Consider the following 22,251-nt stretch of genomic DNA (forward strand, 5'->3'; position numbering starts at 1 on the left):
ACTCTTGTGATTACATTTGGCCCACATGGACAGTCCAGGAGAACCTCCCCATCTCAGGATTCTTTTTGAAAAAAGTAATTTTATTTATTTACTTGACAGAGAGAGAGGAGAGTGAGAGAGCGAGTGTGCATAAGCAGGAGGAGTGGGAGAAAGAGAAGCAAGCTCCCTGCTATGTAGGGCTCAATCCCAGGACCCTAGGATTATGACCTGAGCCAAAGGCAGACACTTAACTGAATGAGCCATTCAGGTGTCCCCCATCTTTGAATTCTTAAGCACATTTGCAAAGTCCCTCTTGGTGTGTAGGGGAGTATAGTTCCCTACTATGAAAACAGGTTCCAGGGATGAGAATGTGGGTATCTTTGTGGGGAGAGTGTTATTCAATCAATTCAGTCTACCACACTGGCTTTTTCTTTCTTCTACTGCTTCTTATTTTATTTTTTTACAACTTCAGGTAAGAATTATATATTTTTTATTTTCTGGAAATCATGGTCTCTAAAGGCTTGGATTAATCTGATAAAGATGAGATTTTGTCAGAAGGTGGCAGTAAGTCAAATAAAGCTCTCTTGCATCACCTGCCTTGGCTGAAAGTCGCACTTCTGGGATTGACATAAAGGGTTTGGCCATCTATGCACAGGGTTAGGGGGAGCAGACAACTGAGCATTCTTGGCATGGTTCAGAGCTGGAGTCTAGAAGTCGTTGTGTACCATCCCTTCCATGCTGTATTTGAGAACTTAGCATTTCAGAGTGTTCCTGCCACGTCTCTGGTTTGGCTGTGTGCCCCCTTTGAAGCTCTGTAGCAGTTGCTGTCCATAAATAAGGCATGCCCGGCACCATCAAAGTTCTGAGATGAAGGGCATGACTCACAAGAACACTGGAAGTGCAGGGCAATGTTAGGGAGCCATCCTGGTTTCATTCGTCTTCGCCCACCTCCCCTCTATCCTCCCACCTCCAACTTTGTGTAAAAAATACATGAAGGCCCCAGAGAGAATAATCAAAGCTCTGTCACGCTTGGCAGACTCTCTCCTGCTTCCCTTTAATGAGAAGGAAGAGGGAAGAAATGAGCATTTGGATAAGAGCCCAGTAGCCAACATCAGTTCAAACTTTTCCTGAGCCGCGGTGCCTCCTGGATGACCCTCTGGGTGGTAACGCTAATGATAACTGCATTTATGGGGGCTCACTTCTGACTCGACTATGCTAGGTTTTCTCTTCTCATCTTTATGACATCCCCCTGGAGTTGAAGTGTAAGAATTTCCATTTCACAGTTGAAAAGTCAGGGCTGCAGGGAGGTGAAGCAGTGCTTTCCCCAATTTTTCACTCCTAGGCACACCATAGACAGTGGTAACATTTGAACTTTACCCTGAGGGAAAATGATAGAGATGCTCAGAGTAAAGGTGGTGGGCCTTGGCCTCCAGGTGCTGAGGTACTATCCGCAGTGTGCTGAAGTGGGTGAGACCTCAGCATACCTTAATTTTCCCAAGACTCCAAGGCTCAAAAGTTGTAGATTGGAAGCCATGTTTGTATGATTCTTGAGTCCAGATTCCTTTGTGTGTGTGTGTGTGTGTGTGTGTGTGTGTGTGTGTGTGTGTGTGTGTGAATACTAGGCTCTCTGGAAGCATCTTGACTAAAATAACCACTTTGTCTTTAATTTATCTTCTCCTTCCAGTTATCTTATCTTGCTGCCTGTCTCAGGTCAGGTTCCCAAGAAGCAGAGCCTGTGCCATCCTTGGGCAAGGTGCTTTTTAATACGTGACCGCAGGAGATAATGTGTAAAGAAATGCGGTTGAGGATCCTGCAAGGCAGGCAAAGATGTGGTTGAGCCTGATGGGGGAGCTCTGGAATACCACAGTACCACAAAGCCCTTTTAAATCCAGAACTGGCCTTTTGAACTCCACATCCATCAGTCAGTGGCTTTGGGCTGCTTTGGGAGGAGGGTGTAATATCCCAGGCATTCCAGGCAAGGTGGCTCCCCGGGCTGTGGGGTGGGCACAGCTACAAGGGAACCTACACTCACAGCAGCAGGGGGACAGGTGCACCAGCCTGGGATCTGAGTTGGGCATCACCAGCCTCTACCTCTTGTCTCGGTCATCAGACAACCTTTTGTCCAACAGCCCAAATAGAAACGCCAGGCTCATCGCTGTTATTTCTTTCTGTTACATTATGTCACTGGTTAAGTTCTCTTGAATCTATATTAGAAATGCCTTTCAGGGTGCCTGGGTGACTCAGTTGGTTAAGCATCTGTCTTTAGCTAAGGTCATGATCTCAGAGTCCCAGGATCGAGTCCCATGTCGGGCTCCCTGCTCAGTGGGGAATCTGCTTCTCCCTCTCCCTCTCCCTCTGCCCCTCTCCCTACTTGTGCTCTCTCACTCATTCACTCTCTCTCAATAAACAAATAAAATTAAATTTAAAAAAAAGAAAAAAGAATTCCTTTCAAACTTGTTCTTCTCTGGCTATTGCTGGAGTTCAGGCAACCACTATTTTCCTATTAGTCCATTTTCCTTGAATCATTCCCAAGACCTCATCACATCTCTTCCAGCATCCATTTTCTTCTCCACCGGCCTACACAGATGCCAGTTATTCTTTGTGTCAGTTGATGTCATTTGATGGCCTGAAAAGGATTGGCAGCTTTCCAAAGCCTATAGGATAAAATGATTGTTTCTGTAGCATGGCCAAAAATGCTCTTCACAATTTGGCCCATCCCACCTGTCTATCTGTATCTCTCGCAATCTCCTAGGGCACCTCTGGGTCACACAGAAATGCTCATTTTCCCCAGACATCCACTAAGTTTTTGTTGGATGAATTAATGAATGAAGACTAATGGTTTTGTACAGAGATTCACAGTTCAGGTTAATATGGATAGTTTGTCTCTTTCTGAGGGACTATTTGAAAACCAGGATACCAGGACTGGAAGCTCTGTTTTTAATTCCAAGTTTGAAACGTGTTACCATGGCATAGACTCTACTTTCTCATATGTTCCATTTGTTTTAACTTAAAATAATTCCATGAGTGTCTTATCTGATTAAGGTTTATTTTCTTGCAGGGCACCTGGGGGCCTCAGTTGATTAAGCATCCTACTCTTGATTTCTGCTCAGGTTGTGATCTCAGGGTCTTGAGATTGAGCCCTGTGTGGGGCTCTAGGCTGGGTGTGGAGCCTGCTTGAGAGTCTCTCCCTCTCCCCACTCATGCTTTCTCCCTCTCTTGCTCACTCTAAAAAAAAAAAAAAGGTTTATTTGCTTGCTTGCTTCTTAAATATGAAAAAGTTGGAGATTATTCTATAATGATCAGAATTTTGGCTATTTTGAATCTGCACAGTCTCTGCTTCTGCCCCAGCAACGAAACCATTCTGCTTAACATAGTTTAGGGGTCCAAACATGGTTATCAATGTCTAAATTGAAAAGATAAAGAGAAATAATTTATTTCTCAAGGCGATGCTATTGGTATGTACAGGTAATAACAAAATAAAGAGCCAAATATAATAATTTCCCTGCAGCTTTGGTGAGGAGTGGGTGAGCCTGGGCGAGTTTTCCAGGGTGTGAAATTAAGAAGAAGGTGGGAAATGCTGCCCAAAGGTGAGTGTGGGTCCAGTGCCACATGAGCCACCCCAATGCAGCATTATTTTGAAGTGGGCTAGAGGGTGAAAAGCAGGTCTGAGTTAAATAAATCTGTGACCACAGACAGATGTACAAAGAGAACAGGTTTGTGGGGACTGAGGAGGGTCTTTGCCTCAGGTTTAGGGAGCTAGCCGAAGCTGGATCAGGTCACATTGCACCTTTCTTTTTTTCAATGATCTTTTTCTCTATGTATCAACCTGCTTTTTAGAAAAGTTAATTTGCAATGTTAATTTTTTTCAAAAACAAAGATCTTTTGTTTCTTTTCTCTGCACATATAGCTGTAATGTTCATGGCAGTTTAGCTGTTGGATGGGACCACAGAAATCTCTGAGAAAGCACAGGGCTGAGGTTTGGATGTCCACACCACACCGATAAGTTTCAATGTCCATACATTTAAACCTTCCACTGCTGCCTCTACCCAAGACTAGCTGACCCTGCCCTAGTTCTGCAGCTTTCTTTTACTTTGTTTCTCAGTATGTAGCTTTCAACCTTACTTTTGAATTTCCTTTTTAAAGAAAGTCTTTCTCCTCTGTCCATCTGTAGAAATCTCACCCATCCTTTCACATCCCACATAGGTGTCAGCTGCTCCAAAGGCCTCCCTGAAGTGATTACTCTGGATCTATCACTCATTCTTCTTCTATGGTGTTTCCAACATCCTGCCTTATGTTGCCTTGTTTGTAAGTGTTCTATTTTTTTCTTTCAAGTAGATTGAAAGCTTCTGAGGGCAGAAGTTACATTGTGGCCCTCACATCACAGGTACTCCATCAACATTTACTTTTTTTTGCTTAATGGGATTGAGTTAGAGTTAGAAGTTATGAATTCAATTTCTTCATTAAGTGAGAAACCAACAAATGCAATTAATGACAGCACATTTTCCTTATAGGGCTAGTTCTTCAGGACTGCTGCTGAGTGTCTGTCTGCATTGGGATATTCATGTGGGCTAGGAAAGAAGTTTCTTTCTAAGTGTATCTCATTCCACGAAGTCAGCCCTAAGACCACCTTATGCATTGGTGCCTATTGGTCCTCACAGCAGAAGGCATATACCAAATTCAGTTGGAGAAACACATGGGGGTCTGTGATCCAGGGATTTGGGTTTCTAGTCCTTATTACACATGAATTAACTATGACTTTAGAAGAGCTTGCTTCATATTTCTGAGAGTCACAGTGAGTACAATAGCCATTGGACTGTAGTAAGGATTATATGAGTTAATGTGTGAAAAGAAAAGAAAATCTTGAAAAAGTAAAAAAAAAAAATTAGGCATTATTTTAGGATATGAATGTTCCCAGCATGATGTGTCTCAGTGCCTCAGACATAGTCTACATAGCAAATGTGTTACTATAAATCTTGTTCATGGTCTGTGACTTTATTAATTTATCTATTCATCTGTCCATCCATCCATTTGTTCATCCACTATTTCCTTTATTGAATACTTACAGTTTATCACATATGATGTACCAAAATAAATAGGCTTACTCAGCATATGGTGAGCCTGGGTGCCCCACCTGTGGAAGACTAGCTAGCATTCAGAGTAGTGTTCAAGGGCAGTAGTGCTCCCCCTGACAGATTACTCAAGGTCAGGATGAAGCGTGGTTCAGAAACCTGATTGGCCAGCATAGCAAGGACTCTCTGCTTCTCAGGTGAGTTTTAATTCACTGAATCCTAAGTGACTGCTCAGTTATCATCCAATGCTCATTGATTTGCTCGTGATAAGGCAGATCCTGGCTGGCGTAGCTCTCCTTTTACACCTGTACCCCAGAGCCAAAATATATGCTTGGTGGCATGGGAATCAGTCCTGGGGACTGGATATAGGATTTGAATGTTTCAGGGCATCCGGTACTACCTGATGCAACTTTCTCTACACGAAGTGGAACACATTAAGATGGACTGGATTTTTTAAAATATACTTTTATTTTTAAATAGTATAAAAGGCAAGAAATTACAAAAATCAGAGTTCCTATGTACCCTTCATCCAGCTTTCCATAAGGGTAACATCGTACACAACTATAGAACCTTTATAAAACTAGGAAATTAACATAGATACAATGCTTTTAACTCAACTGCATGCTTTATTCACATTTAACCTGGTCTGGATTTTTTTTAACAAATAGAAATAAGGTGCAAACTATGAGATACACCTGAAGTGTTATTAAAAAAGCAATAATAAAGATTTGATGAGCATGATTGAAGGCTTTGACTAGAGCAAAAGAAATCCATTTCACCTCCATCAATAATGATGTATACAGAGTTTAATACATCAATAATAATTATTTAAATATAATCAGATTAAGTGCTACAATGAAGAAAAAAGATTTAACAAGTATACAGAATGGAGGAACTCATCTGGCCTTGGAGGAAAGCTTGGGGGGATAGTCATTTGGAGATCTTAGGATGAGTAGAAATTAATAGTCAGGTAACAGGAGTACAGAGTGGTTCTTAATTCAGAGTTTAGAAGATCACGTAAGTGTTTATCCCTGGACCCACCTATTTCTAAGCTTCTTAGGGCTGATTCTGGTTACTATTGCTTCATAACAAACCACCCTACAAGTAGTGGCATTAAACAGCAGATTTATTGTAGTCACAGATTCTGTGAATCAATGCTTTGGAAAAGGCATAGCAGGGAAGGCTTGTCTCTAATACACCATGTGTGAGGCCTCTGATAGGAAGATTCAAAGGTTGGCAGTGACTGGATGCCCAGGGTCTGGAATGGTGTGAAGGCCCATTCACTCATGCGTGTGATGTCTGGAACTGCAAATTGGAGTACCTACAAGAGGTGTCTCTATGTGGCTTGGCTTCCTCCCAGCGTGGCAGCCCCAGAGTAGATGGAGTTCTCACAGGGGTGACTCAGAGCTCTGAGCGTAAGTAAGTGTTCCAACATACAAGGCAAAATTGCATTGTGTTTTCTGACTTAGCTTTGTAAGTCAGGCCGCATCATTTCTGACACCTTCTATTAGTTTTAAGTGAGTAACAAGCCCCTCCGCTTCAGGGGGAGGGAGACGTGGACTCTGCTTCCAGTGAGATAGCTGACAGAGAATTTGTGACCATTTTTGTAGAACTGCCACATTACATATCTTCACAAGTAGGCCATCTGAATGGTGTTCTTTAGATGACTAGCCATAAATCTCACTGAGCAATTTGATCCATTATCTTGTTTTTATTGTTGAATTCTGAAGGCAATCTTCTTTCTAGGTTTTTGGAATCCTGTCCTTTTGATCACCTGTATGTCCCTCATAGTAAGTATTGCACTCTCTGCTGTTTTATCAGCTGTGTAACATTTGCCAGGGAAGGGGCAAGTGCTTTTTTATCTTTCAAACAGTTTCCTCTAAGATATAGAACTTGACAGTATCAGAATATTCTGCTGCTAAAGCAAGCACTCCACTGGGCCGCAGAAATGTCTGACTTCAGTGTCACTCATCATTTTAAAATTAAGCATGAGATACACTTCTGAAATCTCAGCTGGGCTTCTGGACTCAGAGAGTAACATGGTACCACACTAGAAAAAAATTAATTGCTTCCGTGTTGTTGCTCCCTGCTGGTATGATTTATTTTAAATTCCACTGAACCCAGGGAGAAGGAGCTTTCCTGTAATTCAGAAACTGACATGTGCTATTTCGCCCACATCTCTCACAGATGCTCCAAATTCAGAGCAAAGGATGTTTCGGCAGTCTGGAAGATGTTGGATATTGCAACATCTATTTTATCCGACAGGACAAGGATCGAGTTACTCCACATAAGTACATTTTATGAGCAACTGAAGTCTACCCCCTTCCAGTGCCAATGTATTTTTATAAAATATTTAATTTTTCTAGAATAAGGTCGAACATGTACTATACTCATTTCCCCATTTTCTTACATGCAGCATGATCAACTGTCTTGCTTTGTCTGGGACTTGCCCTGTTTTAACATCAGAAGTCTCACATTCCAGGAAAGGTCCTAGCTGGGATAAACTGGAAGAGGTGGCCACCCTCCACTTAGATATACACTTAATTTCACTACTTTCCAATTGCTGGGTTTGGTTGGTATGAACATTCAGCTGTGTTGAACGTTATAATCCAATGATGCCCTCAGGGTGATTGAGGCATATCACTATGTGTCTTCAAACCCTATGATGTTAGAGTCGCTAGTCAGCTCTGCTCATTTCTTTGAGGAACTATCTACAGTTCAATGTCACTTCCAAGTGTGCAGCTTTATAAGCTACTGTTCAATGTCACTCCCAAATGTCCAGCTTTGTAAGCTGTTTTTGCCTGTGCCCCACAGGGGCCTTGTTGGTTTTCAGGATTCTCATTGAGATGATGGAGATCACTACAGTTTGGCTTCTGGATAAGTGGGGTCATTGTTATCAAAATAATTTAGTGAGCAAAACTGACTTAAGACAGAGGCAATAATGACAAATTACTTTTGAATAATTTTATTTAGTGGGAAAGAAAATTTTCTGAAGAAATTATGAAGCAGGTATGTCACCTGTAACTTAGACCCTCTGGTGGAACAGATTTGTTTCCCCCCAAATTGGAATGCCTGTATTCATTTATCTTTAGGATCTCAATTTACTTAGGAGTATGATATTAAACCAGAGAGAATATCATTGCTTTAGTTTTGTTTTGTTTCTCCATGGAGAAGGGATACCAGGAAGACTTGAGGAAAAGGAAGGAGGATAAGGGGTCTATTTTAGACAGGTGGAAGAGGAATTGCCTGGGGAGGATTCTTCCAACACAGAAATAGCATAGCAGGGCCATAGCTCCATGGCTGGTCACATAGGACCTGTCCCTGGAGAATGACAGCAAAGTTTGCTTCAGAGCTCCTCTTCCTCATACTTCATCTAAGTAAGATGAAGTTCTTACTTAGACTAAGGGGCCATGTGAATGTCCTGCTCCATGCTCTGCCTCTGCCTTCTATCAGAAACATGTGCGTAATTTGAAGAGCATATAAAAACCAAGTTCGATGGAGAGAAAGCAAAAAAGCAAAATGCACTGAGCATTCTCGGTTTCTACTTAAAACCTAGTTTTGGCTTTTGCGGCCTTCATCTACTCAGTGTTTTTTCTCAGATGGATTTACAAGGCATTCCTGTATGTTTTATTATGCCTACACTGTATAAGGTACAGTGTAAAATGTTCTCTGGGTACAGAGAAATAAAGATAATTATTTTCCTTAAGAAATGCAGCATCTGGTCTGGAAATGACATGTATAGCTCAAATGTTGCCAGGCATCACCAGCCTGTGCATATTCATGAGGTCACATTTACAATAGCATCTAATTTTTGATGACTTGGAACTCTACATTTTCCCACTTGGGAAATTAGTTATCTCTTAGAGCTTATATGTCAGTTAGGTTTCCAGTAGGAAGCAGATGGACATTCAGCCTGAAAAAATAATAAAGGAACTATTCTAAGAGATGTGACCAAGGCTTAGGAGAAGCAATAAAGGATGGTGTGGTACGTGCAAACTAGCAACAATAGGAGCTGTTAGTCTTGGGCCTGAAGGGACAAAGAGAAGGGCTACCAGAACTTGCAGAGTGTAGGGAGAAAGAGAGGCTACATGAAAAGGGTACCCTATCAGAAGCTAAGATTAGCTGGGAAGTAACTGGGGGAAATACACCCCTTTATCAAATCTTGCCCCTCTGCACCTCCCCCTGGGCTCCTGGTACTGTCCTCCATTTGTGAAATCAACCAGAAGCCAATGGGCAAGGAAGACCACTGGCATAGTCCACACAGGTCACCCTTCCAGGGCACAGAGCAGGGTGGAGAAGGATAGAGAGTAGATCTGGGGGGTCAGATGGAAGATCTTAAACACACTGATTTCAGAAAGTTCCTAAGATGATACTCCCTTGTTCTTCTTTTGTTCTGGCTTCCTCTGTTTAAGAACCACAGCCTACAAAATGACCTAGGATTTTCACCACTGACTGACACTTCTGCTGAGGTGACTAATAACATGTCTGAAGTTCTTGCCAATGTGTTTTCTTCCAGTGTACCTGTGTTAGTCTGAGTCCTCTGAGAAATAGATGCTAAGACAGGATTAAATGCAAGGACTTTACTAGGGGAACTGCTAAAGAGAGAAAACAGGGATGAGCTGGCAAGGCTGGGAGAGTTGTCAGACTGACCCTAAGTGAAGGAGAGGTGGATAGAAGTATCTTAGGCTGCTATCTAATCTAAGGAAGGTTCTGCAAGATTGTTGGGGAGCCTTCAAGCCAAAGACCTTATGAGAGGAGTCCTGTACCTTGCTGGGCCTGTCCCATTCACTCCTTGGTTGGGAGCAGCCTATAGAGTGTGGCCTTGGCCAAATGTGGTGATGAACTTCAGGACACAACAGCTAGACCCTTATTTGATTATACTTTCCATAATTGGGGATCTGTAAAGTGCTTTCTCATGGGCCCCCCTCCCCCCACTTCCCAAAGCTGCTAGTCCCCAGGAGTTCAGAGTGATGTTAGAATCCAATAGAAAAGGGTCAGAGAATGACTTTCTCCCTTGACCTCCCTGAGTTTGTTTCATAGCCCTGAACAAAAATTTCTGTGCCAAGGTTTCATAAACTCTCATAGACATGGCTTCCTGTAGGATGGTGTCAATGTCTGGGAGTGGGCATGGCTACCTGTGTTGAGGTGGCAGGGGAACAAGGGTCAGGCTGCCTTCTGAGGAACATTTGTTTTCAACATTGAGTCACAGACCTGAGCTCAAGACTTTATTTAGATTTTCTCTATGAGAGGGAATTTGGCGTATGTTTAGATGTCTAGAGATTGTGTTTGCTTGGCAGACTTAGATCTGTACCTAGATTTGAGGCTCTCAGGTGGACCCGGGAACTCACAAAGGGGAGTACTTGATGGTCCCCAAGCTTCAGGTGGTATATTACTCCCTGTAGAGTTACTCCAAGGTCTTAGAGCAGTAAATGGCTCATTTCTCTTCATTTCTTTAACAGTAGAGCTTGATTGCCCACCAGGAGGCTCGTAAAGCACAGAAGCCAAAGTTATTAGGATTCTTTTGATTAAGAATGGAGAAGCAAATCCACCCATAGGAAAAATGGGGTGCTTTTGAATAAAATCTTGACAGTAAGGCTGGCCAGAAGAATTACAAATATCTATTTTAGGCTATTTACCCAAGAATAGATGAGATTAATTTTTGGAAACCTTTAGCAATAAAGAAGCTGGTGATGTATATTGGAATGGATGGTAGGACAGAAACAGAGAGGTCAGACATGAACCAATGAAAAAAGTGCCTGGTGTTGACTTCCTGGACCTATTCTCTGATTCTTTATCAGGAGTCAAACCAATGACTGAGACCCATCGTCTTGGTCCTACTAGAAGCTGGTGAGTAAAGGTCAAGGACCTCATCTTCTTGGTCAAGAAAGTGTGGTCAGAAGGGAGGGAGGAAAGTACAACAAAGAGGGCTAATGTGCCCTTTCTTAGGATGACTTTGAATAAATTACTTCTTTTTTCTGTTTCTCTAGCCCCACACCCCTGTAGGGAGAGTGTCAGCCCATAGCAGGGAACTCACAAATCATTCCTCTTGATGAAAAGAGGACTAGCCCTCCATTGGCCCTTTGTCTTGGGCCCTGTGTTTGGTCACTGACTTACTGGCAAATTCTTTCAATCACTGAATGCCTGTTTGTCTCACTGGGTGGACTTTTACTTAAAATTCTTGTCTGGGGCACATGCAGTAAGTGGAGAAAAATGTAAGACAGTCTTTGGTCATTAATAAAAGTCCCCGTGGTAAAAGCCTAAGTAGCTTGTGTTAATCATTAAACTCGCCCTATGGTCACTTCTGAACTTTTATTTTGGTGCATTTTTGGCCAGGACACAAACGAGTTAGGTGAGTTACAGTCCAACACGAGGGGTTACCTGTACAGTAGCTACAGGCTGGGCTCTAACCAGATAACATGGCCATGGGTTCTTATCAGAGATAAATGAGGTTATTTAGAAAGGAAAGATCATCTCTCCCATGAGTTACAACGAGACAGAAGCAGAAAAGGTAAGTGCAATTCAGAAATGTCTCTGCTCTCCATTCTCTAGATACTGTACTTCTTGCCAATGTCCTAGTGAACAAAAGGAAATGGAGGATCCATATTAGCAACCTTACTGCTCTGTCTCTGAGTTCCAGAGGGGAAGGTGACAAGGAGGGAAGAAAAGAGGAAGGGGAGGAATGGGAGCAGAGAAAGACAAAGTGAGAAGAGGACCAAAAGCACACAGCTCTTGTTTGGTTGGAAATTCTCTGGTTAAGAGAATTAAGTGGAGGCTAACTTTATCCTTAGGAAGAGTAAGTAGATTCATCATGTTGAGAAAAATTACACTTATTATTGATTTGATTGCTCCATTCTAGAGGAAAAGATGCAGGTCTGAGGATAGAACTTTAAGAAAACCAATGTGTTAAGTATTTACTTCTGTTGTTCCGAACTAGGAAGCAGAAAATATTAAAATCATGCAGTCAGATTGAAAATAGACTCTCCCGTGCTGAGGATATTCCATTGGGTGTAATAGGCAAGTCAGATCCTGTTCTTTTGACTGAGTAGCAAATACTCCTGGGTACCTTTCCCTATGCAGTAGATGTATTTCTGAACATCGGATGTTTTAAAATAGAATTCTATTCCAAATAGTTGTAAAAATGTAGAGAATTTTGCAACTTATAGGAACACTTGTTGAATCCACTTGGATATCATAAATCTCCCTTCATAAATGTTAAGTAGCCTCCATTCCTATCCCACCTGCTGGGGACTTGAAGGCACATACTCAGATTGTTTCTGTTTTACTAACTCCTAGCACAGTGCCTAGCATATACTAGGAATATAATAAATGTTTGTGGAGCTTAATTAAATATAGATTATTTCATATATTGGGTTATCTTAATCAGGACATTCCTCTAAGTTCATTCTAAGTTCCAAGCAGATATTCTTTTATCTGGGAGTTTTTTGTGGCTTTTATATTTTCTGAAATGGTATAACTATTTTTGCTAGTCTCAGTGTTTTCTTAAAAATGTAAATTAGACATATATTTAGTAATATACACATTTAATTCTGTAAAATTTTAAAACTTGTTATTATTTTTAAATTTAAATTTTAATTCCAGTATAGTTAACATACAGTGTTATATTAGTTTCAGGTGTACAATATAGTGATTCACAATTTTGCATATTACTCAGTGCTTATCAAGATGAGTGTACTCTTAATCCCCTTCACCTACTTCACCCATCCCCCCACCCAACTCCCCTCTGGTAACCATCTGTTTGTTCTCTGTAGTTAAGAGTCTGTTTTCTGGTTTGTCTATTTCTTTCCCTTTGTTTAGTTTTATTTCTTAAATTCCACATATGAGTGAAATCATATGGTATTTATCTTTTTCTGACTGGCTTATTTTGCTTAGCATTATATTCTCTAGGTCTATCCATGTTGCTGATGGCAAGATTTCATACTTTCTTATGGCTGAGTAATATTCCATTATATATATGCCACATATTCTTTATATATTGATCTATCAGTGGACACTTGGGTTGCTTGCACAATTTGGCTATGGTGAATAATGCTGCAATAAACATAGGGGTGCTTATATCCTTCCAAATTAGTGTCTTTGTATTCTTTGGATAAATATCCAGTAGAATTTTTGTAACTTTTAGAAAACTTCAGTGTCAATATATTTCAGAGGATTTTGTCTGTCCTCTGACTTGGGTATGCCAGGAGGGGGTGGGGGAGCTCAGCAGCCTCTGTAGAGCAGTCATTAAGATGTTATCTAAGGCATATGGCTTTTTAGCTGGACTTCCATGGATTCTGCTCATCTTACATGTGTGAAAGCCATTTCTTTCAGATTAGGTAAACCAGGCATAGAGTTTTAAAATATATATTCACCAATTAGAATTTACTGAATACTATGTGGGACCTTTGCATAGAGATGATTGTGGAAATAGAAGAATGGGCTGTAGACCTCTTTGAAGAATGAATAATTTAAAAGAAGAAGTGTATGTGCCACCCTGTGGCAGAGAGAAGAAATGAATATTTGTTGCAGTGGGCTGTCTGCTGTGGGCAGTTTGGCCAGATTACCGATGTCCAATTACAGGTGGAAGCTAAAAGTTAGAAATTGGAAGAAGAGCTCACATTAGAGAAAGATGTCCAGGTGTCCACTACTCTGCTGGCTCTGTGGCTGACAGACAAGGTGGAAGAGCAGGATAATAATAAGAATAATAAGGATAATAAGTTGGAGAACTTTGTGTGCTTTTTTGCAAAGCTAGGAGGGCACAAAATGCCATGGATTAAGATGCCAGCACTTATGACAAAGCCTGATTGGGATCCTAAGAGGTGGAATCCCTGTGGAAGTGAGGAGAGCAAGGGGGAGGATGTTGAAGGGGATGTTGTGAAACAAAGTGACCCATGACATCCGACCTCTGATACAAAGGAAAGCAAAAGCACAGCAACAGCAACCCCAGCCAGCTGGAGCAGCCACCAGTTCAGGAAACACTCAGGATGAGAGAACATACTCCACTACTGAATTTATTGATACAGATGCCAAATTCCAGCAAAGGATAAGTATTCAGGCATGGTTAGTGTGGCAATGGGATAGATACAGGAGGCCGTGTCATTTCTCTGAACAGGCAGGAGACAGAGAAGATGAGCAATGTTGCCATATACTTTGCCTTCTAGCAGTGCCTGAATGATGTTCAGGGGCTCAAGGGACTCAGTTTCTCATAGGTTGGATTATTCTAGCCTGTAGGGAGGCTTAGCCTAACAAGGGGACTTTCCCTGGGCACAAGGTGTCATGGAAATCTATAGACAGGGTATCACAAATTCTTAGGGGATTGAAAATAAGACAGGGAATCTATCCCCCTGTCTTTGAAGGCCCCAATCAGGCCACATTCACTGCAAGGATGAAAGCCAACATACTTCAGTGTGCCCTTAGCACCTGGTATGGGACACTGAGATCCATGCTGAGTCCAAAGGTGGGACAAGACATTTATGATGTTGGGCAAGCCATTGATGATCTAGGAGAAACTGAAAAATCCTGAGAATGGGTATGGGCTGTGGGAAAGGCTTGAGACAGAAAGGGGATTTATAAAGCTGTTCCAACTGGCTATAAAGGGTCTAATAAAATTAATGAGAATGTAACTGTGGTTTGATGGGACTCCACCTGAAAAAATTGACTGGCAATCCAATGCTGTGTTGGTCAGCCTGGGGGAAATCCTTAAAGCCTGAATAATAGTTAAGCCCAGTTCCATTGGCCCCTACCATCCCTGGTGCCCTGGCTCCGCCAGCAGAGGCCTCAGGGATATAGTCCTATTTGGGGTGGGTGCCTTCCACACCTACTGTATAGGATGCAGTCCAGGATTGCCTCCAGGTGAGGGGCTGTAAAGGATGTTGGAGTCCTCATGTTTAGCTGACTGTTCAGAGATTATCAAAAGGTGATGACTCCGGTGGATACTGGAGCTGAATGTACTCTAATACATGGTAACCCTCAGAAGTTTTCTGGCCCCCTTAGTGACACTGAGGGTTACAGACGACTAATATTTATGGTTAGAAAGTTCCCTTTGCCACTAAAAATTGGGCGTTCTTCCCCCAAGGATACAAGGTTTTTTGTTTTTTGAAAGATTTATTTATTTGAGAGAGACAGAGACAGAGAGAATGCATGTACACGGGCACAAGGGGGAGAGACAGAGGGTGAGGGAGGGAAAATCTTAAGCAGACTCTGTGCTTAGGGCAGAGTCTCACATGGGAATTCGATCTCATGACCCCAAGATCATGACCCCAAGATCACGACCTGAGCTGAAATCAAGTGTTGGATGCTTAACCGACTGCACCACCCAGGTGCCCCAAAGATACAAAGTTTTAATCTCTTCAATAACGGAACATTGGGCATCTGTATCCCACAAAGTCAAACTCTGCGAACCATAATCGGTGAATTCTGCCTCCAGGTTAGAGGAATCAAACTAATGCCGAGGGGAGATGCCAGCTGGAAATCGGTACATCTATCACCCACTTGAAAATGCTAATTGTCAAACAATTTACATTGAGGGGGACACAAAGAAATAGAAAACCTCTCCAAGAACTGCACTCAGTGGATATTATATGCCCTGCTTGTAATGCTTTCAATAGCCCTGTATGGCCAAGGACAAACATTATATGTTCTCATTCATTTGGGGAATATAAATAATAGTGAAAGGGAATATAAGGGAAGGGAGAAGAAATGTGTGGGAAATATCAGAAAGGGAGACAGAACGTAAAGACTGCTAACTCTGGGAAACGAACTAGGGGTGGTAGAAGGGGAGAAGGGCGGGGGGTGGGAGTGAATGGGTGACGGGCACTGGGGTTTATTCTGTATGTTAGTAAATTGAACACCAATAAAAAATAAATTAAAAAAAAAAGCCAGATGGTTCATGGAGGATGATAGTAGATTACCAAAAATTGACTAACGTCATACCCCCCATCCATGTGGCTGTACCCAACACTGCCACCACCCTAGATACTTTGGCCACAGTCCTAGGAATGTACCGTGCTGTTCCAGACTTAGCAAAAGCCTTTTTCAGTATACCACTGGCCAGAGTCCCAAGATCAATTTACCTTCATGTGGGAGGGGCAACAATGGATAATTCAGGTACTACCCCAAGGCTACTTGCATAGCTCCACAGTATGTTACCAAATGGTAATCTCGGACCTGTTCCTGTTCTCCTTCCCCACATCAATAAAAATGGGCCTTTTACATTGAAGATATTATTATTTAAAATGTGAGGACTAGTCTCCACTGCAGGACATTTTGCAGGATATGCTGAAACATCTTTGTGGAAGAAGATGGGCAGTGAACCCACAGAAAATTCAAGCCCAAGGCACTGCCATAAAGTTTTGGGGAGTTGTTTGGTTGGGAAAAATGTATATTATTCTGGAAGCTATGATTGATAAGATGCAAGCCTATCCAACCCCTAAGAATATGAAAGAAATGCAAGCCTTTGTATGGATTTGGGGGCTTGAGGGGACGTTTATTCTGTACCTGACATAGTACCTCAATCCCTTGCACTGCTTAGTAAAGAAAGGACACATATAGAACTGGGGATAGAAACAAGAAGCTGCCTTTGAGAAAGTGAAAATATTAGTGAAGCAGGTTAAAGCTCAGAGCCTCTCCTGTTTGAATTAGAGATGTCTGTGGCTCCATAAGGTAGGGACTGGGCACAATTAACAAAGACAGTGGAAGGACAGAGTACCTCTGGGATATTAGTCTCAGCCCCAGAAGGGGGTAGAAACCCAATTTACCTCCATAGAGCAATAGCTCCTAGCAGTATACCCCATGCTCTTCCAGGTAGAGCCTCACATGAAGGAATAGCATATCATGGTAGAAATTTCCATTCCCATCAAGAGATGTGTTAAAAATATGTTCCACTGACCCACCTCTGCCATAGCTCAAACCTCCACTTTGAGTGGTGTGCCTGTTTGCAGCAGAGAAGCAGCCCACCGTCTCAAAAATGTAGGTGCTACTAGGCCATGTAGAGTATGTAGAGCCTCCAGAGCTCCCCACATTCCTCCTAGGGCTGCCCCTGAGGCCCAGGCAGCCTATAAGAGAGGACATGGGGGAAATTCCTGCTGATGCCTGTATAGGGATGGGTCTGGTCAAGGTAACTTTTCTATAGAGACTGCAGCTGCCATTCAACCCAACACTGACACCATCTGGATGGAAACCGTAAGGAACCTCAATAGCTAGCGGGCTGATCTCAGTGGTTTGGCTGGTGATCACTTATGCATCTTGCCTGTTAACTCTTTGCACTGACAACTGGACTTTACAAAGAGATGAATCCTATGGCTTAAATAATGGGAAGCCATGGGATGGATGATCATGAATAAGCCCTTGAGGGGTCAGGATATGCGGAAAGACATTTAGGTTCATCTGCAAGAGCTGAAATAGTCCTCACTGTCTTCCACATCCCACATAATAAGGCACTGACATCCTGTGGCAATCAGGAAGCTGATGCCCTAGCCCGGGTACAAATTGTAGCAACTGATCCATCAGTAGATAAAGCAGATTGGGTACATATGAAGAGAAGTCATCCTAGCACCCGAATAAGATGGCATATTGCCAAGGATTCCTATTGCCTCTGAAATACAGTGACATGGTTAATGCAGTAACACCATATCCTCCTGTATGTTCTAAACAACACCCAAGACAACTACTAGAGGAGTCTGGGGCCATCCACTGGAGTTCCCAACTAACGAGGAATTGGCAAGTTGATTATAATGGTCCCCTCTCTTTGAGTGAGGGTTCTAAATATGCCTTGTTTTATATGGAAACTGTAACTGGCTTAACTCTAACTATCCCCTATTATAGCACAAACCAGGCTGTTATTATTAGGGAATTAGAGAAGCTAAGTACCATGTACAGATACCCTTACTGAACAGACAATGACAGGAGGTCACATTTCAAAGGTCATGATGTACAAGCCTGAGCAAAAGAACATGACATTCAGTGGAGGGTCCATCACCCCTGTAACCTACAAGCGTCAGGGCTGGTAGAAAGGAAAAATTTAATATTAAAGCAACAGATTAAATTACTAACAAGCAAAATTATTTGACTGGGTAGGCTAAAATACTATCCCAGGCGTTAATACATTTGAATGATAAATTGGTAGGTCCCATTGCCCCATATAACAGACTGGGAACCTTTACTGAGACACCCAAAATGGCAAAGATATGGAAGTCATGGGAAGTAGCCATTGCCCTATCTCTCACTGTGGATCAAGGTGCTATGCCGCTGAGAACACCAAACCCCATCATGCCTGGGAAAGGCATTACCTGCTAGAGTTTACAATGGGATGCGTTACTGGAATGGGTGAATTACTTCGCATTCCTGGTAAATGAGAACTACTCAGTCTCCCCTGGGATCCAACTGTCCTGTGGCAAGCTGGACCTGTTGAAACACACTGTGCTTGGGATGGGACAGGCACCATTGAAAGAGGCAGGTAGATGATATGCACCAGATCAAGTTTCTAAAGCTACCAACCTCCTTCTCCTCAAGGCCAGGTGAGGATGTTCTATTTTTCCACTGGAACAATCATTTGCCCACCCTTTGTCCCATCATTGGCCTGGAGGACATCATAGCACACATAGAAGCCCTTCCTACATTCAGCCAGCAAACCTTAAATGATAACTGGCAAAGTCTGTCCTTACTGAACACAGAAATGTCTCTAATGAGAAAAACTCCCCCACAATAGGAGGGCTTTGGACATTATAATTGCCTCAAAAAGAGACACCTGTGCCATTATCCAAATAGAATGTTGTATGTTCATACTTGTTAGAGTCTGCTAATTAAATCACAAAGACACAAGTGAGTGCTCTGAGTGATTGACCCCTAGTCTAGGGGACTTAGTAAATGAATGGTTTAGATCATGGAGCTCTTGACGGAAAAAAATTACTTATTTTGGAAATCATTATCTTAATCTATGTTTTCTTTTGCATGTGCCCATAGTGTTGCTGCAGTATCTGCCTCTAAGTGCAGCTGGATAGCTGCCAAATGAGCCACCCTGGTGCTAGTGGAAGCCCCTGCTGACTATTCAGGGCACACTGCAGAAGAAGGGGCATGTGAGATGGTTAGGAGGGGTGGAGTGCTGGGAGGAGGAATCATGGAGGGGATGAGACCTCCGGTTGACCAGAGAGCTGACCCGGGCAATCAGAGTTTCCTCACCCCCTTCTCTGTCCTTGAAACGTACACTCCGCCCACCTTTCCCACAGTGACAACCATTTTCAAGGACACAGCCCTGAGAGAGGAATGTGGGGCTGAGACTACCTGCCTGTATAGTTTGAACCCAGTTGAGGCCTCTATATAAATGTTGAAGATTGTGGCAGGCAAGTGAGGAGATCTACTCACACTGAGGATGCCCAAGACAAGCCTGTCTGTAAGTTTCTTTGCTTGTTGAACCTGCTGCTTTCCAGCCTGGAGTGGTGTGTCTGTCTTTGCCTCCATCTCTCCTTGCCTTACGGGTAAGGGGGCAGCAAACGAACTACCCAGGGGGACACATTCCATGGAGGAGGTAGCTCCTGAGCAGGTCGTGAAGGAAGGCTGGGGTTTAATTACACTATGAGAGAGTTTGGGGAGTGCAGAAGGTGGCCGCAGGAGCCAAGGAAGGGGCTGACCTGACCAAGGTTTGTCTGAGAGGTGATGGGGAGAATCATCTGGCGGAGTGCAGGGTTCACTTTGGAGAGCCATGGCAGGGAAAGTTGGAAAGGCAGGGACCAGATGGTGGCCGACTGGAGAAGTCAGAGACAGGGTTTTGGGTTGGAAATAGAGAATTCCTAAAAGGAAAACTAACATCCCTGAGGTGTCTCCTTTGTGCCAGGCCCTGTGTTAATTTCTTTGTATATATCACCTCAGTTAATTTTTAAAAAATATTTTATTTATTTATGAGAAACAGAGAGAGAGGCAGAGACATAGGCAGAGAGAGAAGCAGGCTCCCTGGGATCACGCCCTTAGGCAGAGGCTCAATCACTGAGCCACCCAGGTGCCCTACCTGAGCTAATCTTTTTTTTTTTTTTTTAAGATTTTATTTATTTATCCATGACAGACACAGAGAGATGCAGAGAGAGAGGCAGAGACACAGGCAGAGGGAGAAGCAGGCTCCATGCAGGGAGCCCGACGTGGGACTGGATCCCGGGTCTCCAGGGTCATGCCCTGGGCTAAAGGTGGCACCTAACCGCTGAGCCACCTGGGCTGCCCTGAATTAATCTTAATAAAGCCACACCTGGGTGGTTCAGTGGTTGAACATTTGCCTTCGGTTCAGGGTGTGATCTCGGAGTCTCCGGATCGGGTTTCGCTCTGGGCTCCCTGCTTGGAGCCTGCTTCTTCCTGCTTCTCTTAAATAAATTCTTTAAAAAATATATCTCTAAGGTCAAATAAATGTCTTTAAAAAATCCTGAGTATTCTTTTTTAGAAAAAATATTTTATGTATTTATTTTAGAGAGAGAGAAAGAGAAAGCAAGTGCTAATGGTGGAAGGGACAGAGGGAGAGAGAATCTTAAGTGGACTCCACGCTGAGTGCAGAGGCCAGATCAGGGCTCCATCCAGTGACCTTGAGATCCTGACCAGAGCCAAAATTAGCAATCGGCTTGCTTAACAGGCAGAGCCACCCGGGTGCCCCATTGATGGCTTTTCTTACCATTTTATGAACGATGGAAGTTTTGCACTGAAAAAACAAAACAAGACAAAACATTAAGCAGAACAACTGCATGATAAAGGCAATGTTTGAGCAGCCCCAGTGGCGCAGCGGTTTAGCGCAGCCTTCAGCCCAGGGCGTGATCCTGGAGACCCGGGATCCAGTCCCACTTCGGGCTCCCTGCATAGAGCCTGCTTCTCTCTCTGCCTGACTCTCTCTCTCTCTCTTTCTCCCTGTTTCTCATGAATGAATAAAAATATAAAATCCTAAAAATAAATAAATAAATAAATAAAGGCAGTGTTTAAGGAAGATAACCTGCTGAACTGGGCCAGGATTCCACAGGAATGGGGTAGAGAGACCCTGGAATCATGTTGGGGGGGGCAGTTTGGGAGGTCTATTTTGGAGGGTCCAGCTTTTTCTTCCTGTTTTTTTCCCTCCCTTTCTCCTCTGCTGCGAGGACAAGACAGTTTATCCCCAAATTCCTGATGAAGTTTTGGAATGTAGGTGAAGTTTGATGGGGTGAGTTCAGGAGCCAGTGACCAAGAAGAAATTCTTGAGACATCTTTGGTGCAAAATGATGGTTTTATTAAACCATGGGGACATGAGCCGTGGGCAGGAAGAGCTGCTGCTCTGGGCCTGTGAGGGGAAGCTGATTATATACCTGGGAGTTGGGAGGGGTTTGAGGATAGTGTACTCTCGAAGGAATTTTGGAAGAAAGGTTTCCAGGACCTAGAGGCGGAGAGCTATTGTTGGGAAAATGTCACTTATTACTGTCTAATTAAACCTTAGTCATGAGACTCTTCAGATATATATTGCTGGGCCCTGTGCTTGGGAAATGATCGCCAACACGTACCTTGGGGATTTAGAGATAAAGGAAATTTCTAAAGGAATTTTTATATGTTAAAGTAGATTTATAGGATCCTGGGGGTTGGGTTAAGATTGCCTTTTGCCCCTACCAAAGTATTAACATCAAGGCAATTGAGTCTGTAGAGGAATGTCCCTTTGCCTATTTCAAGGACTTGTCAATGTGTTGTCTCGGGCTCGTGCTTTGTCTTCAGCTGGCCCTGTGTTCCCCCATCATTCCCATTAGTACTATTTTTTTTTTTAAACCCAGTACCGTCCTTAACATTTGCTTTGTTAAACTTTTTACTTTTTTTTTTTCAAAGATTTTTAATTTATTCATTCATGAGAGACACAGAGAGGCAGAGACACAGGAAGAGGGAGAAACAGTCTCCCCAGAACCCAATGTAGACTGGATCCCTGGACCCCGGATTCACGCCCTGAGCCAAAGGCAGATGCTTAACCGCTGAGCCACCCAGACATCCTAAACTTTTTTGTATTGATTGGTGTCTTGGAGGACGGAGACTCTTCTAGAAACAAAACAAAACAACCTCCCCATCCCCCCTCCACAATCACTATGTAAGTATCTTGATATCTAAAAAAATATCCAAAATAATAAATTCTAGGTATTTTTAAAATTAAACTTTTGTTCAATAATGAATTAATTGAAGAGGCTGTTATTATTTACCCATCTCAAACATGCATAAAATTAGTTGATGGGAGGGG

At 42.8% G+C, this 22,251-nt stretch overlaps 1 protein-coding gene across 2 annotated transcripts in view; it reads left to right on the plus strand.

The window, feature by feature from the left end:
- The first annotated feature begins 11,388 nt into the window (after positions 1-11,388).
- The window catches only part of PKHD1 (PKHD1 ciliary IPT domain containing fibrocystin/polyductin), a 470,542-nt gene continuing 459,679 nt past the window's right edge, over positions 11,389-22,251 (plus strand). Inside the window, exons 1-3 of one of the 2 annotated variants that reach the window (XM_077903688.1) lie at positions 11,389-11,556; positions 19,268-19,431; positions 21,852-22,104. The gene's annotated coding sequence lies outside the window, so the exon portion shown is untranslated. The remainder of the gene's footprint in view (positions 11,557-19,267; positions 19,432-21,851; positions 22,105-22,251) is intronic. The other variant, XM_077903687.1, reaches the window with a different exon arrangement.

The sequence above is a fragment of the Canis aureus genome, chromosome 7 (genome assembly GCF_053574225.1).
Source record: "Canis aureus isolate CA01 chromosome 7, VMU_Caureus_v.1.0, whole genome shotgun sequence".
In the NCBI taxonomy this organism is placed as follows: domain Eukaryota; kingdom Metazoa; phylum Chordata; class Mammalia; order Carnivora; family Canidae; genus Canis; species Canis aureus.